The sequence below is a fragment of the Phyllobates terribilis genome, unplaced genomic scaffold (assembly GCF_046119375.1).
Source record: "Phyllobates terribilis strain yellow unplaced genomic scaffold, ASM4611937v1 Scaffold_7__3_contigs__length_470593459, whole genome shotgun sequence".
NCBI lineage: Eukaryota > Metazoa > Chordata > Amphibia > Anura > Dendrobatidae > Phyllobates > Phyllobates terribilis.
The window spans coordinates 307,830,322-307,848,774 of NW_027362767.1; the positions used below are offsets into that span (position 1 = coordinate 307,830,322).

The 18,453-nt window shown below is 51.7% G+C and overlaps 1 protein-coding gene across 1 annotated transcript in view; it reads left to right on the forward strand.

The window, feature by feature from the left end:
• The first annotated feature begins 491 nt into the window (after positions 1-491).
• Positions 492-18,453, forward strand: part of STAG2 (STAG2 cohesin complex component) — a 104,479-nt gene continuing 86,517 nt past the window's right edge. The window contains exon 1 of the mRNA XM_073641087.1: positions 492-743. The gene's annotated coding sequence lies outside the window, so the exon portion shown is untranslated. The remainder of the gene's footprint in view (positions 744-18,453) is intronic.

The window sequence follows — 18,453 nt, forward strand, 5'->3', positions numbered from 1 at the left end:
CAACTGTTTGACAGTTTTATTACATGTGAGGAATGTCCATTTCTTACACATTCCTTACATGTAATAAAGCTGTCAAACAGTTGCAAATCATGCACACGGGAGCGATTCAAACATATCACCAAGCAGCTGTAAATACTCGGAGCTCGGCCTGAGCGTACTCGGACAGAACATACTCGCTCAACACTAATTATAGCTGTATGACTCCTGCAGTGATGGAACACTGGGATTATACGGACAGTTCTATTAGGTGATACATGGCTCAATGATAGGCCTGTAGCCTTCTGATTGCCAGGTACAGACGTGTGCTGCAGACATACTCCTATCTGGCTGAGCACATGGAGCTTGTAGACGCGGATTTCCTACAGCTCTTCATTTCCGCCTCCATGTCTCAGCTTTTACCAAAACTTTTCTTCCTCCTGGCACCTCTAGAGTTAAACTGAACGCATTCGTCTGCCCGGAAGGTGGCGCTGCGACCCAGCAAGAGCCGGCCGATCCCTTGTGACCACCAGGTGGCGCCTGCGCGCCTCATTCGACTTCGAGCTGCCGAGGAGCGAACAACTCGAGCCGAGCGCGAGCCGCGTCCAAAGCGCGTCCTATTTATTCTGTCGGCCTGGATCCGGGCTCCGGGGCTTCTCCTTCCGTGGTCTTCCGTCTAGGAGCCGCGCACGGCTCTTTTAGTTGGGATTAAGAGGCGGCGGTGGGACGAGGCCCTCCCCCGGGAGGCGCGCTGTGTGGGAGACGAGGTAAGTTGTAAAATGGCGGATACGTGTGTTGAAGTTTTCTCGCTGCGGCCTTGTTGTTGAGGAGCTGAGTTGCTGCGGCGCTTTTCTCCGCTTCCTCCTGGTTTGGTGGAGGCGCTCGGAGGTGGTGTTTGGGCCTGAGCAGAGAAGCGGCGGTGTCCGGGGGTGGGGGGAGGCGGAGAGAGCGGCGGGGGGAGTGTGGAGGACGCGGCCTTCCCTCCTGGGCTCTGCCCGGTTTCCCGCTGCCCTCAGACGTAAACACTGAGAGGCCTGTGGCGCTGAGCGACGCCCGGACCACCGAGCGGGAGCCGCATTTTGGCGCCAGGGAATGAGATGGTGGCGGCGGCCGGAGGGTTGAACTCGTGTGGGCAGGAAAGCGGCGGCGGTGCCCTCCTCTGCCCGTGTGCACAGCAGCTGCTCCGCCGCCAGCTCCCGGGAAGCCGTCCCCGGCGGCCGCTCCACCTCGTCAGCTAGAAGCTGTTAGGCGCAGCCGCATCATTCATTCTCCCGGACGCCTCAGTGCTGACCTCTGTTATGGTGGCCATATTGGCCAAGCCTCTGCCCGGATCAGTGTGGAGGCACCATGGAAGTTCTCACAAGTTGTTGCGGAGACGTGACCACTGAGTGCTGTGTGCGGCCGTTACCCGAGTGGTCAGGGGGCACTATCTTGTATACTGTGTTGTTACGTCTCAGTATGGTGCACTACTCTGTTACTGAATTTGTCTGGTGGGGGGCGCTTCACTGTGCCGTTACCGGAGTTGGGGCGAGGGGGGCGCTTCACTGTGCCGTTACCGGAGTTGGGGCGAGGGGGGCGCTTCACTGTGCCGTTGCCGGAGTTGGGGCGCTTCACTGTGCCGTTACCGGAGTTGGGGCGAGGGGGGCGCTTCACTGTGCCGTTGCCGGAGTTGGGGCGAGGGGGGCGCTTCACTGTGCCGTTGCCGGAGTTGGGGCGAGGGGGGCGCTTCACTGTGCCGTTGCCGGAGTTGGGGCGAGGGGGGCGCTTCACTGTGCCGTTGCCGGAGTTGGGGCGAGGGGGGCGCTTCACTGTGCCGTTGCCGGAGTTGGGGCGAGGGGGGCGCTTCACTGTGCCGTTGCCGGAGTTGGGGCGAGGGGGGCGCTTCACTGTGCCGTTGCCGGAGTTGGGGCGAGGGGGGCGCTTCACTGTGCCGTTGCCGGAGTTGGGGCGAGGGGGGCGCTTCACTGTGCCGGAGTTGGGGCGAGGGGGGCGCTTCACTGTGCCGTTGCCGGAGTTGGGGCGAGGGGGGCGCTTCACTGTGCCGTTGCCGGAGTTGGGGCGAGGGGGGCGCTTCACTGTGCCGTTGCCGGAGTTGGGGCGAGGGGGGCGCTTCACTGTGCCGTTGCCGGAGTTGGGGCGAGGGGGGCGCTTCACTGTGCCGTTGCCGGAGTTGGGGCGAGGGGGGGCGCTTCACTGTGCCGTTGCCGGAGTTGGGGCGAGGGGGGCGCTTCACTGTGCCGTTGCCGGAGTTGGGGCGAGGGGGGCGCTTCACTGTGCCGTTGCCGGAGTTGGGGCGAGGGGGGCGCTTCACTGTGCCGGAGTTGGGGCGAGGGGGGCGCTTCACTGTGCCGGAGTTGGGGCGAGGGGGGCGCTTCACTGTGCCGGAGTTGGGGCGAGGGGGGCGCTTCACTGTGCCGTTGCCGGAGTTGGGGCGAGGGGGGCGCTCTACCGTGCCGTTGCCGGAGTTGGGGCGAGGGGGGCGCTCTACCGTGCCGTTGCCGGAGTTGGGGCGAGGGGGGCGCTCTACCGTGCCGTTACCGGAGTTGTTGTTGGAGGGGCGTTCTACCGTGCCGTTACCGGAGTTGTAGTTGGAGGGGCGCTCTACCGTGCCGTTACCGGAGTTGTTGGAGGGGCGCTCTACCGTGCTGTTGTTGGGAGGGGAGGCTCTTCCGTGCCGTTAGTGCGGAGTCGTCGGGGGCGCTCTATTGTGCCGTTAGTGCGGAGTTGTCGGAGGACACTTTGGGCTGTCCTATATTTGGGTGACGTACCCTGTCCTTACACGATGTGTGGCTTTCCTTTCCTGTAATTGAGGCGGTGGCCTGTCGGATGCTCCTGTGGTCACACGGAGCAGTTATCTGCATCAGTGGCCTGTGGCTCGCACCTGTTGGGTGCAGCTGTCAGGACACGCTGGGAGTTGTAGGCTTCAGGTCGCTGCTGTAGATGCGCTCACAATATTATACACAGATCAGTGTAATCTTAATTATGCGGATCACTCCCTGATGTCACAGGATGGTCAGGAGGATCAATTTCACACATGTTGGATTTTCTATCAGTGTTTTCTGTTTGTGCAGAAGCCTGTGGCCTTGTTAGTTTATAAGGTGTTTTTTTTTTTTTTATGGGCTCAAACTTTGATTTTGCCTACCTGATTGCTGTGTTACGCTGGCCTTCGAATAAGTTGGTTCACATTCATTAAGGGGAACATCCCTCCCTGTAGCCGCACCTTACTGTTTACTATGTGTTGTGGTCACCTCCCTGTCTCATCCTATTGTTATGGGATTAATTAGCAGCCTATTAGATGTAAATCCTGTCCCATATAGAGAAGTCACAGGTTCCCTTCCTGATTGTTCTTTGTGTATATGGATGGGTAGGCTGCATGATAAGCGTCTCCATCGGTGCTGGTTTTTGCTGCCATGAGGCTCTGAACTCAATGTAGCTTCTGAAATGAAATATTGTTTTTTCCATTCACTTAGCATTACTTGCAGCTGACTGATGTTGTCAAAGGGAGGGGGAGATCGGGCAACCTAACTGCGTCACACCACCAGGGCCTTCAGGGATGGTCTGCTTGTTTGCTGCCACCCTCCTGTTTTGCTTGCTATTTGTTGGCTGTATTGGGTGGGTGCGGTTACAAGTTTGTGTCTCTTCCACTTACTGGCTGGGTCAGGTTTCCTGAAGATTTGCTTGTTTCCTTGCTGAAAAAAAACAACACATTTTAATCTGCATAGAGTATTCCGAATGAGGAGAATAACCTGTGACTGGAGAAAAATGAAGGCTTTGTATGTCATATAGGCAAGGAGTGTGTTACAACATGTCTAATCAGAAAGTGTCTACCAACAGCATATTGTGTAAAGGGCAGAAAATGTAATTGTAGGTCACAGCGCGGAGCTTTTCACTCCTCTGAATTGTTATCCACAATCTCAGCATGCACTGGCTGCTGTTGGCAATGAACAATCCAGTTAGTGGCCTAATAGATGATTAGCATTGTGGAGTCTGAGAGCCGTATCTGGAGAGGAACACATGGACTCATTTACCATATTTGCCAAGGTTACCGTCATTTTTCCTTTTGAACTAAGTACTGGTCAGATTGAAATTATGTTCTTTAAATGTCTGTTTATACAACAAAATAGTTACATTGAATAATTTTTTCACCCATGTTGCTTTTTATAAGCAAAGAATTTTTTTTGTTTGTATTTCTAGACGTCAGCAGTTTCCAGGGAAAATAGTTTAAACCAGGGCTGTGGCATCGGTAAGCCAAACCTCCGACTCCTTAATTTCCATGCCTCTGACTCCCTCATACATAAACCCGGGCTGTGGCGTTTGTAAGCCAAACCTCCGACTCCTTAATTTCCACGCCTCTGACTTCCTCATACATTGCCTCATGTTTAAGTGCTAAATTTACTGTAGCACAGATTCATCTCAGCTGAAAGTCTAGACCAGTATTTCCCAAACTCCAGTCCTCACGGACCTCACAGGTCATGTCTTCAGGATTTCCATAGTATTGCACAGGTGATTGAAGTATCATCAAGGCATCAGGAATTCTCTCACCTGTGCATTACTATGGAAATCCTGAAAACATGACTTGTGGGGTCCGTGAGGACTGGAGTTTGGGAAACACTGGTCTAGACCCTTAGATTAGGAATAGGACAGACATTTATAGGACATTTCATAACTTTCCCAAATTCTTATGAAAAAATATTCCCCACAAACTGCATTGAACTACTGTACCCAATTTATTATATATTTTTGGAGTCGGTCCATTTTATACCTGCTCTGACTCCACCACAATGGGCGACTCCACAGCCCTGGTTTAAACATATGCTAAGGAGCTGAAAATGCATGTATGAGCAATCATCTCAATCATTCACATTAGTAGGAAGTTGGGCCCTCATTTAGACTTTTTTTTTTTCGTGTCCTGTAAGAACTGACTAATTTTCATTTTAGGTCAGATTTTTGCCCATGTGATTTTCTCCCATGTGAAAAAACAAACACTGGTTATAGATTCTTGTGCTTCTCCTCGTTAACTTGAAAAACAGATGGCAAAAACATGCCATCAGTGTGCTGCTGACTGGGGTTTTCTTGGACCTATAAACTTGAATGGGTGAATTTGATTCAAAAATGGTAATCATAAAGGGGCAAGTCTCCACTTTTTTATTGCAGATACTTTTTCACAAAATCCGCACACGTGAGCAGCACCATAGACTATATGAATCCGTGTTAACACGGATGACACCTCCATGTCGTCTTTCCGTTTAAAGGGTGTATGCAATCAATATTAGATTAGTGGGGGTCCAACAGCACTCTTCTTATCTATCAACTGTTTGAAGGTGTCATGACGCTCTAGTGAGCCCCCATGTCACATTCATTGCTTCTTACTGAACAATGCTTTAATACTGTAATGCTTAGTAGTGCCTGTGCTTGCTATTGCAATTTTGTCCCATTCACTTCACTTAAATGATTTAACTTGGTGGAAGTAGTGCTGGGCGATTTTAAATAAATTTAACCATTAAAACTTGGCTTAATTATCATTTTTGCCAGAATCTAAATATTAATTTTATTACTGCCCCCTCTTCTCCCAGCAGAGCTGTTTCTTATTAGTGGGGCAGGCAATGTAGGAGGAAAATCAGATCAAATCTGAGAGGTAACTATGCAGGGAGAGTGAGCTAGGAGAAGCCTTATGTCCACTGGGAAGCTCAGTGCAGGAGGTGAGATGTGCCGGACATGTGATAGGCAGCCTAGGCCACACAGTCACTGCCTGTATCTGCTGGAGAACAGCGTGGACAGTTGTTTAAGTGCCGGGAGAACAGCAAATAAGTACGGTAGTTGCTGCTTCTCCATAAAATCTTCTTTGCACCCCACCTCCTCTGTTCCTATTGTCAGATTTGGTCATCCTCACCTTTCTGGGGTTTTTTTTGTGTTGTCTGTCATGTTCAGAAGGGAAGCTGAGGGTTAAATTATTTCTGATCTTTTTCTGTAACCTCCCCCTTCCACTGTTTGACCAGTTGTCTCAATCATGAAAAAAAAAATAGAATGAAATTGTCACAATCAGAAATCTATTCCACTTTATGCTAAAGTAGATTACTGCTATAATTTACACTGTTTTCTGCCATAGATTATAGTAAATTTGTTGGGTTGTGAATGGTCACACCCTTCGACTAAGTCTCACCCACAAAAAAACCCAGATAAAAATCGAAAATCGTCCTAATTTTTATTTTTTTTTTTTCAAATTTAAGATTAGCTGACCCAGACGTCTGGTATTCTCGTACGAGTGCTATCCGTGGTTTTCATGGATAGCGCTCGTCCCTTTAATAGTCTACGGGCCATTCACATGTCAATGATTTTTCACACACTGAGCCATCCACGCAAAATCGCAGAGCCACTTCTGATTTTTTTTTCCATCAGACTATTGGGAAATTGGGTCAGTGAAAAAGAGTACCACACTCAAATACTATCCGAGTGCGGTCTGATTTTCATGGCGTGTCAGAAAGGAAAAGGTGGAGATAAATATTTTTTTCTCGACATACGAGTAAAACTGATGAGACTTGGACTACAATCTGATCAAAATAATTGCTCTGTGTTTCTTGTACATGAGAACATTGGACGTCTGAATGAGGCCTAACTTCTAAGTGTTAAACTCTGATGCTTCAATGACATATTTAAGAAGACGTTCCTGTAGGGTGGTTCTGGTGTGTAGTGCTTAATATTTACAAAAAAGTGGTCCAAAAAGATACCTTATCCTGATTCTTCAGAAAAGTTACTGTACCAACAATTCCTTTAAAATGTAAGATGCCTAAACAGGATTTTACACGTTTTAAAAATGTAATAAAACCATTATTTATCTATCCCTTGAATTTGTTGAATCTCCAACCACACTATGGTCCAAGGCTGTCTTACAGTGGTGATGACTGTTGAGCGAGCACTAAAATGCTCGGGTGCTCGAAGCTCGGGCCGAGCTCGACGTGATACTCGGGTGCTCGACCCGAGCAACGAGCCCAATGTTAGTCTATGGGAGACCCGAGCATTTTTGCGGCGGCACCCATGGCAGTCTGTAGAAAGCCTAAAAAGTGCCCAAAACGATAGTGACAGTGCCCAAAAGACATGGGGACCGCATTTGCATCGCCCCAGGAAACATTTCTGACCCCCAGGTCACTGCTGTCAACAACGTGGTCAGAGGTATTAAGCCACTTTTACTGGCTCACAATAAAACGTTCAAAAACGAAACTGAAACTGTTTTCCTGTGAAATATGTTAAGGAACTTCCTTTCCAGGGTAAAGACTTGTGTATAAGGTAAAATAAATAACCAAAAACAAAAAATACTCCTCCACACCTTGGGCTATGTTCACAAGTAGCATTTTTCATGCGTTTTTGCACTTTTGTATTGCTTTCAACCGTGACTAATGCATTCACCGGGAAATGTCATTTTACAACCTTATCTGGCCATGTGCTGTGTGGCACATGCATACAGTGCTGAAAAGACATGGGAACAGCATGGGGAAGACCCCTGGAAGCATCTCTGACTCCCAGGTCACTGCCTAAAAGTGTGCCCATCAGAAGTGATCCTTGCCACATCAGAAGATGCAGACTTGCAACTATCCCCGTGCAAGTCCTTGTCCCAGGGCAGTGTTCAATTGTACCTCCCCCATTCCTTGCAATGCAAGCACAAATATGCAGCCAACCACCCACCCACCCACCCACAGGCTGCAATACCATACTGCTAGCTTTCACTTGAAATGGGGCCTTTTAGTTTGGAGGAGGCCGAAGCTGGCCACTACCTCATGGCTGCTTCGGCAGCGAGGTATCCATACTCAGTCCCCAGGCGGCCGGGTGTCCACGCTCGGTCCCCAGCTGCCAGGGGGCGGCCGGGTGTCCATAAACGGTCCGCCCCCATTTCTCAGCCGACCCAATTTCTCCTTGGAACATCCCCCCACACACTTTTCTTAGCCCGGCCTGCTTTAGGGCAGCATTGGACGAGCCCACCAGAGAACCAGACTCCTCCGGTGGGCCCTGGCTTCTCCATCAGGGGAGTTGAGAGTGTCAAGATGAGGAGCATGATGATGATAGAAGTTAGCGTCTGCTTTGTTTTCTTGGAATGCAAGCGCATGTATGCAGTAGCGGCTAGGCCTGAAGTGGTCAGCGTTTTGGCGCATATCCTACCTCCTCCGAGGATTGCTGGCTGTTTTCCTGCTACTATCCCAGTTCTATGACTCCCGTTAAAACAAAGCTTCAGGTGATAAATGATGGATGAGGTGGTGGCAAAGGAGAAAGAGCAGGAGGAACAGGGACCATTCACATCAATATCAGGCCAGTCAACCAGATATGTCTTGTAGGATATGTTTCTGTACCAAAAGGAGCGGTTCGGCTACACCGTTAAAGGGCATACAGTGAGTGCAATGCCTAACAAAAATTTTGAGGCACTCCAATGCCCCTTGGAAGTGACATGGAGGTCAGAGGGCCTTAACTAAACCCGTTTTTTCCATTTATACCAACTGGGTCTCCTGTGCACTGTAGGCCTAAGCAGTGAGGCTGGGTGCCCACGTAGCGTTTTTTAAGCGTTTATGCTGCGTAATTTCCGCAGCATAAATGCTTGTGAAACGCTAGGTAATCTGCACCCCATGGTCCCCAAGGGGATTCCGCATGTTCTATGCACATGCTGCGGATTTTTCCGCAGCGTTTATGCTGCGTACAAAAATCCGCAGCATGTCATTTAATTTTGCGGAAGCGCAGTGGAACTCCCGCCATTGACTTGCATTGAGACGCATAGAAACCGCGACTGTACATTTGTACAAGCGGCTTCTATGCGTCTCTATGTGCGGATGGTACCCAGTTCTGGAGGAGAGGAGACTCATCCAGACCTGGGTACCATTGTACCTGTAAAAAAAAGAATAAAATAACAAATAAAGTTTATACTCACCTTTCCGAAGGCTTCTCTCTGAATGCCGGCATCACTTGAGGACCTGCGGTGACGTCACAGTCATGTGACTGCAGGCCTTCACCGCTCTGTCTCGCGATATGCCGGCATCCAGGAACCAGCCAGGAAGCAGCGCTGCAGCCACGCCGGGCATCGGGGGTGAGTATAGATTTATTTGTTTTAATTTTTACGGTTCACACTGTATAAATCCATGCTGTTTGCATGGATTTATACAGTGTGACCTAGTTGTCAAGCACTTTCCAAGTGATGCTATCGCCTGGAAAGCGCTTGTCAATCTGCATGCGGAAACGCATGTGGATCCGCATGTATTCTGCAGGAAAAACGCATGCACAATCTGCATGCTTTTTTTCTGCCAGGGAGATGCAGAAATGCTGCAGAAATTTTCTGCTTCATTTCTGCCTCGTGGTCACATAGCCTGAATGGAAGGCTTTCCAAAAATTATGAGGAACTGCAATGCCCCTTGAAACAGACGTGGATTACAGCATACTAAAAACCTTCTACCCATTATTGGGGAGTGGGTCTCCCTTATTGTTCACCTATGCACTGAAAAGCAAAAGCTGACTAAAATTAGGAGGAAATGCAATGCCCGTTGGAAGAATGGTGGAGGTCGCAGTGGAATAAAAAGACAATATCAATGCCCCTTGGAGAAGTGGTGGAGGTCACAGTAGCTTAACAAGACAGTTTTAATGCCCCTTGGAGAAGTGGTGGAGGTCACAGTAGCTTAACAAGACTGTTTTAATGCCCCTTGGAAGAGAGGTGTAGGTCGCAGTGGAATAAAAAGACTATCTATGCCCCTGGGAAAAGTGGTGGAGGTCACAGTAGCTTAACAAGACGGTTTTAATGCCCCTTGGAAGAGTGGTGGAGGTCACAGTAGCTTAAAAACATTATTCCCATTATTGGGGAGTGGGTCTCCCATAGTCTTTGCCTATGCCTTCCAAGCAAAAGCTGCCAAAAATTAGGACGGAGGAACTTGCAATGTTGGCAACACAGACCAAGGTCATCCTGGTGGTATAGTGGTGGTGGAGGCTGAGGATAAGGAGAAGAGCAAAATACAGCTGAAATGAGGAAGCGTATACCCATGTGTGGGTGTGAAGCGCTGCATGGGAATACACCTCCCGAAATAACACAGTGGATTTGACTTTGTTACTCTGCTGTCATTTGGTGGTGATGAGAAGTCTGGCCCAATCCAGCCCTTGTTCATTTTGATAAGGGTCAGCTTGTCAGCATTGTCAGTTGACAGGCGAGTGCGCTTAACTGTTATAATTCCCCCAGCGGCACTAAAAACACGCTCCGATAACAATCTTGGTGTCCTCACCAAGATGACGACTGACCATGCTCTCGTCCTCCTCCTCCTCCCCCCTGTCCTCAGGCCACCCACTCTGAACCGACGGTATGACAGTTGTACAGGTACTACCCTCTACAGCGCATGATACCAGCTCTTGTTCTTCCTCCTCCTCCTCCTTCTCTCCCTCATTGTCCCCCAATGCCTGTTGGGATGAGATGAGGCTGGGCTGTGTTATCGCCCGCTACGGCTTCTTGATTCATCTCATCATACTCTGGCTGCAATGCCTCCTCTTTATTTCTCTGCAGAGAGCGTTGCAAAAGACTGACAAGTGGGATGCTGACGCTAATGATGGCGTCATCGCCACTCACCATCTTGGTGGACTCCTCAAAGTTCGTCAGGATGGTACATATGTCAGACATCCAGGTCCACTCCTGAGGTCTTATGTGTGGAGTCTGACCTGAATATCGACGGCCTTGTTGCAGCTGGTACTCCACAACTGCTCTCTTCTGCTCACAAATCCTTAGCAACATGTGGAGGGTAGAGTTCCAACGTGTGGGGACATCACACACCAGTCGGTGTGCCGGAAGCTGCAAACGCTGCTGCAACACAGCAAGGGCGGCGGAAGCTGCAGCCGACTTGCGAAAATGAGCTGACTGGCGGCGTACTTTGACGAGCAGATCTGGCAACTCTGGGTACGATTTAAGAAACCGCTGAACCATGAGGTTAAGCACATGAGCCAGGCATGGTACGTGTGTGATCTCGCCTCGCCTCAGAGCCGCCACCAGGTTACGGCCATTGTCACACACGACCATGCCTGGATGTAGGTTCAGCGGTCTCAGCCACAGATCTGCCTGTTCTTTCACAGTTGTCCACAACTCACAAGCAGTGTGAGGTTTCTCACCTAAGCTTATGAGTTTCAGCACAGCCTGTTGCCGCTTGGCTGAGGCAGTACGGCAGTGCTTCCAGCTTGTAACTGATGTTATTTCTGAGATGGAGGCTGAAGATAAGAAGTAGGATGATGATGATGTGCAGGAGCTGTACATGTGGGGGCAACTCTGACTGACATAGGGCCCGCAATCCTCGGTGTGGGGAGGATGTGTTCCTTCCCAAGGTCCGACTGGGTCCCGGCTTCCACTATGTTTACCCAGTGTGCCGTCAAGGAGATGTACCGTCCCTGACCACAAGCACTTGTCCACGTGTCCGTTGTCAGGTGGACTCTCCCAGTAACTGCGTTGTTGAGGGCACGGCAGATGTTTTGGGACACTTGCTTGTGTAGTGCGGGGATGGCACACCGGGCAAAATCGTTCGTGTCGGCTGGGGACCGAGTACCGAGGGACGGCCACCGCCATAAGGTTGCGGAAGGATTCGGTCTCCACCAGCCTAAAAGGCAGCATTTCCAACGCAAGGTTAATAAGACGTGTATTTGGATAGTCTGACTGAGGGGAAAAAAAAAAATATTGGATTTAGATGAAAAAAAAAAATTTTTCCTGACCCCTGAGACCGGGGGATAAGTCTAGCAATTTGACCAACAAGTACACACAGGACTGTGATGCAGCGTTTGCTGGTATAACCACTGCGTCTCCTATACAGCCTGCCTGCCTGATATCTGGGATGGATCTTGGTCCTGAGAAGGACTGTTTGTTTGATTTGACAGGCTTTAGAGACCCTACACCTAACTATTTCGGAGTATAAATCTCTCCCTAACTCATCAGCACTGACCCTACACTGGCTGATTCGGAGCGTCTGTGTCCAAGATGGCGGCGCCCGGTTTTAAATACTTGAGGTGACGCTGTGCGGCCAGCCAATCACTGTAATGCCTACAAACATCATGGCTGTGGCATTACAGTGACTGGCTGGCAATCCTTGCATGTTCATTGGCTCTGTAAATAGCGCAAACATGCAGGGCGGAGACCCGAGCTCCCGCTCGAGTAACCCGGAAATGCTCTGTGCTCGCCAAACATCCCGAGTAGTGAGATGCTCGAGCGAGTACCGAGCAGTGTCGTGCATGCTCGCTCAACACTAGTGATGACTTGTCCATTAGTCACCTGACCACTGCAGCCAATCATTGGCCTCGGCGGTGATGTTTTCATTTGCAAACGGAGTGGCTGTCAACAGTGGTTTCCTGCAATGTTGAGATGACTTACAATTTCCTACATCTCAGTCTGATCAAACATCTGTGTAATGTGCTGGATAAATAAGTCCATTCATGATGGCTCCACATGGCAGCAAAACTTGTCATTCCTGTAAGTTGCAAACTTCTCGTTCCATATACCATAGGACACGTCCAAAGGTTTTGAGAAGTCAGTGCCTTGACAGGTCTCAGCCGTTAAGGAGGCACAAGGGCACTACCACCAATAGTTTAGTTGTGACCAGTTATAAAGTAATGATGTATTACATAATTCTTGGGAGGTTAAAACTAGCTATCTAGTTGCTCAGATCATCACTTCAGGTCCAGTATTGTCTGGTCATGTTTCCTACACTTCTAGTCCCTCTTCTATTGCTAACTTACATATGTTAGGTAGTGTAACGTTAAACGGGTTGTCCCTAGTAGTGGACAATGGTAGTCCCACTACTAGGACAAACCCTTCTTTGATCTAAATGTTTGGCACTGATAAAATAAAGCTTATACTCCCGTGCTGGCGCCGTTCCATTGGTGTCTGCAGTTGAGGTCCCGGGGCTCCCGTGCTGTTATGACACGGGAGCCTGGCGGCCAATCAGCACTGGTGTTACTGTCCCGCCTTCAGACATATGGAACATCAAGAGGAAGTTGGAGAGCAGTCACAGCCCTGATGTAGCGCCGGCGTCCCTGCCCTCTGCTAGGCAGGGACGCTGTTCCCCTCACCTCTCTGCTCCGTGCCCGGCGTCCTCCTCCCGCTTTGCTGGCAGCGCGCGCTCCTTCCCGGCCACTGTGCTTAGGGCGCGCGCGCTCTCCCTCCCTCTTAAAGGGGCCGCGCGCGCCGTCCTAAGGAGTCCCCGGCCAATGGCCGGAGGACTTCACCATATATAAGGCACCTCCTCCAAAATGGAGGGGCCCGAGCAATGTTGTTGCACTGTTCACTACTCTGCTTCAGCCCTCAGGTCCCGTTGCCAGTTACCTGCCAGATTCCTGCCAGCTTGCGGTCTTATTCCTGCCTGATATTCTGCTACCTGCCTGCTAGCCTGAGGTCCGATGGTCTGCCTTACTACTCCTGTCAGTCTGTCTAAGGACCAGCTTGCCCGCTCACCTGGGAGCGCACATCAACTACCTGCCTGCTTGCCTGAGGTCCGACGGTCTGCCTTCCAACTCTTGTCAGTCTGTCTATGGACCAGCTTGCCCGCTCACCTGGGAGCGTACATCTGCTAGCCTACCTGGAGGCTCTGCCGTCACGTGCTGTGACCACCTGCCTGTCCAGTGACTCCTGCCCGCTCACCTGGGAGCGCTCATCTGCTGCCTGTCTGCTAGCCTACCTGGAGGCTCTGCCGTCACTTGCTGTGACCACCCGCCTGTCCAGAGACTTCTGCCCGCTCACCTGGGAGCGCTCATCTGCCGCCTGTCTGTTGGTCTTCCTGGAGGCTCCGCCGTCACATGCTGTGACCACCCGTTTATCCAGAGACTCTCGCCTGCTCACCTGGGAGCTCACGTCTACCATCAGCCGCCACAGGTCGTACCAACCCTTTACCCAGAGACTGCCCCGGTCACTTGCCGTGACCATCTGCCCGTTCACCCAGAGACTGCCCCGGTCACTTGCCGTGACCATCTGCCCGTTCATCCAGAGACTGCCCCGGTCACTTGCCGTGACCATCTGCCCGTTCATCCAGAGACTGCCCCGGTCACTTGCCGTGACCATCTGCCCGTTCATCCAGAGACTGCCCCGGTCACTTGCCGTGACCATCTGCCCGTTCATCCAGAGACTGCCCCGGTCACTTGCCGTGACCATCTGCCCGTTCATCCAGAGACTGCCCCGGTCACTTGCCGTGACCATCTGCCCGTTCATCCAGAGACTGCCCCGGTCACTTGCCGTGACCATCTGCCCGTTCATCCAGAGACTGCCCCGGTCACTTGCCGTGACCATCTGCCCGTTCATCCAGAGACTGCCCCGGTCACTTGCCGTGACCATCTGCCCGTTCATCCAGAGACTGCCCCGGTCACTTGCCGTGACCATCTGCCCGTTCATCCAGAGACTGCCCCGGTCACTTGCCGTGACCATCTGCCCGTTCATCCAGAGACTGCCCCGGTCACTTGCCGTGACCTCCTGCCTGTTCTTCTAGAGACTGTCCCGGTCACCTGCTGTGACTGCCTGCCTGGTCGCCACCCGCTCCCTTACAAGGACCGCCCCCTTGTATAGTAGCTCAGAGGTTCCGCCTCCCAGACCCGTTACAGTTTGCTCGGGCCATGGAACCCGGTGGCACCCAAGCTCCCTCGCTCTCGGACCTGTGTCATGAACTGTCCCGTCAGAGGTCCCAACAGGAGTCCATCCTGGGTCACCTGCGGAATGTCAATTCTCGCCTGGACACTCTGACTGCTCCGCCAGCAACCTCCGCCAGTGCCATGACTCGCAATCCGGCAGCTCCGCTGTCCACTAATACCATGGTATCCTACCCCGGACCCCGGCTTTCTGCACCTCCTCGCTTCGGAGGCGACTCCGCCCAGGCTCGGGGCTTCATAAATCAGTGCACCCTGCCCTTTGAACTCCTGTCCCACCAGTTTAACTCCGACCGGGCCAAAATTGCCTTCATCATGTCCCATCTCACCGGGGAGGCCCTGGCCTGGCTAAATCCTCTATGGGAGAGAGGAGACCCCCTGGTGTCCGACTTGCCTGCCTTTCTCATGGCTTTCCGGAAAGTCTTCGACGAACCCGGACGGAAGACCTCATCCGCATCATCACTGCTACGCCTCCGTCAGGGAAGTCTCACCGTGGGCCAATATGCCATACGGTTCCGTACCCTTGCCTCGGAGCTGGCCTGGGATAACGACGCTCTGGTATCCCCCTTCTGGGAGGGTCTGTCCGGCCGTATTAAAGATGAACTTGCCGGTCGGGACATTCCTACCACTCTCGATGACCTAATAACTCTTGCCACCCGGATTGACCTACGGTTCCAGGAGCGTGCCAAAGAGGTCACCCGTGAGAGGAGGTTTCCACGTGTAGCTCCTACTTTTCAGAAATCCGTCTCTCCCCAGGTACACTCTCCTGAGCCCATGCAGGTCGACCAGACCAAGATGGTCAAAACCCGTCAGGACTTACGCCGTGCCGAGGGGAGCTGCTTCTACTGTGGCAGTAAGGAGCACCGGATCGATGCCTGCCCGGAGAGGTCGGGAAACGCCTGTGTCTAGGTTCGCTCAGAGAGGTCGACCTAGACAAGAATAAATCCTCTCCATCTCTGCTGCTGTCAGTCTCAATTGTCTGCGGGGAGAACCGTTATTTCGAACTAGCCCAACTTGACTCTGGAGCAGCCGGGAATCTTATTTCACAGTCCCTGGTAGAGAAATACCGCATCCCCACCAAACCTCTGGCTGTACCCTTGTCTGTTGCTGCTGTGGATGGGGGTCTCTTACCACGCCCCATCCAACTCATCACCGAATCCATTACTCTGCAGGTGGGAATGCTGCATTCTGAGAGTATCTCCTTTCATGTTCTGCCTGGACTCTCTCACGCCCTCTTGCTAGGTCTACCTTGGCTCCAGAGACATGCACCCGTGCTTGACTGGCAGACCGGAGAAGTCCTTCGCTGGGGACAGGACTGCCATAAGACCTGTCTGGTTCCCGTCCGTCCTTCTCCTACCCCAGCTAATCTACCTGGACTTCCGATTCCTTATTGCTCTTATGCTGATGTCTTTAATAAAAAGGAGGCAGAGACACTACCCCCTCATAGACCATACGACTGCCCTATCGACCTGTTACCTGGTACTACTCCTCCCCGTGGGCGTATTTATCCATTATCCGCTGCTGAGACCCGGTCGATGTCCGAATATATTGAGGAGAATCTGGCCAGGGGATTCATCCGGAAATCTACCTCCCCGGCGGGAGCAGGCTTCTTTTTCGTCAAAAAGAAGGACGGCTCTCTCCGTCCCTGTATAGACTATAGAGGCCTTAACCAGATCACGGTGAAGAATAAGTACCCCCTTCCGCTCATTCCGGAGTTATTTGATCGTCTGAGGGGGGCTAGAATCTTCACCAAACTGGACCTCCGTGGGGCGTACAACCTGGTTCGTATCCGTCAGGGGGATGAATGGAAGACGGCATTCAACACCCGGGACGGCCACTATGAATACCTGGTAATGCCCTTTGGTCTCTGTAACGCTCCTGCCGTCTTTCAAGAGTTGGTCAATGACATCTTCCGGGACCTTCTCTACTCCTGCGTAGTGGTGTACCTGGACGACATCTTGGTCTTCTCTCCGGATCTCCAGACTCACCGGAGGGACGTTCGTCATGTCCTGCTCAGGCTCAGGCAGAATCACCTCTTCGCTAAATACGAGAAGTGCCTCTTTGAGCAGACCTCGCTTCCGTTTTTGGGCTACATTATTTCTCAGACCGGCCTACGAATGGATCCAGAGAAACTGTCTGCCATCGAGAAATGGCCTCAACCGGAGGGGTTGAAGGCCATTCAGCGGTTCCTGGGCTTCGCCAACTACTACCGCCTCTTCATACCGCACTTCTCTTCCCGGACTGCCCCAATTTCCGCGCTCACCCGTAAGGGTACTAATCCCAAAGAGTGGCCGCCCGAAGCAGAGGAGGCCTTTCTTTCCTTAAAACAGGCCTTCTCTTCCGCCCCGGTGCTGCATCGCCCGGACGGCAACAAGCAGTTCTTCCTGGAAGTTGACGCCTCCTCCTCTGGAGCCGGAGCGGTACTTACTCAAAAATCATCTTCCGGGAGGATGGTAACTTGCGGCTTCTTCTCTAAACTCTTCTCCTCCTCAGAGCGCAATTATTCCATAGGAGACCGAGAGTTATTGGCCATCAAACTGGCATTGGAGGAGTGGCGTTACCTGCTCGAGGGGGCTCTTCACCCGGTAATAATTTACACTGACCACAAGAACTTGGCTTACCTCCAGCATGCCCAGAGACTTAACCCGCGCCAAGCCCGGTGGTCCTTGTTTTTTGCTCGCTTTGATTTTGTTCTTCATTTTCGCCCGGCTGACAAAAACGTCAAGGCGGACGCCTTGTCTCGATCCTTTCTGGTATCTGATCTCGAGGAAGATCCGAAACACATCATCGATCCCGCCAGAGTAATGCAGGTGGCTCCCGTGAGTCTAAATCGTCTCCCTCCCGGAAAGACGTTCGTATCAGTACCTGATCGAGAGAAGATCCTTCACTGGGGTCACTCGTCTAAACTGGCTGGCCACGCCGGTCAGAAAAAGACCCTCCAGCTTATTACCCGGCACTACTGGTGGCCTACCCTGCACAAGGACGTAATAGACTTTGTTTCTGCCTGTGTGTCCTGCGCCCGCAACAAGGTTCCGAGACATCTGCCAGCCGGTCGCCTCCTTCCGCTTTCTGTACCTGCTTCCCCCTGGCAGCATATAGCAATGGACTTTATAACTGACCTCCCAGTCTCTGCCGGTTGTACGGTCATTTGGGTGGTCGCTGACCGCTTCTCCAAGATGGCTCATTTCGTTCCCCTGCCAGGCCTCCCGTCTGCACCCGAGCTAGCGAAAGACTTTATTCGTCACATCTTTCGTCTTCATGGCCTGCCCCTCCACATCGTGTCGGATCGTGGGGTACAGTTCACCTCATGATTGTGGAGAGCCACTTGTAAACTGCTAGACGTCACCCTGGACTTCTCTTCCGCTTACCACCCACAGTCCAATGGTCAAGTGGAGCGGATCAATCAGAACCTGACCAGTTACCTCCGGCACTTCGTTAATGCCCATCATTCAGACTGGGTGGATCTCCTACCATGGGCCGAGTTCTCTTATAACAATCACGAGAGCGAATCCTCCTCCAAATCCCCGTTTTTTGTAGTCTTCGGTCAGCATCCTCGGATTCCTTTTCCTGTCTCCACCTCTGTGGACAACCCGGCTGCGGAATCTCTCGTTAGCAAATTTTCCTCCATTTGGGAGAGTACCCGATCCGCACTCCTTCAGTCGTCCGAACGGATGAAAAGACACGCTGACAAAAAACGCCTGGATCCTCCACAATTTCGTCCTGGAGATAAAGTCTGGCTCTCATCTAAATATGTCCGACTCAAGATACCTTCTTACAAGTTAGGGCCTCGGTTCATCGGTCCTCTGGAGGTCATCAGTCAGATCAACCCGGTGGCCTATAAATTGAAACTCCCGGCCACCTTACGGA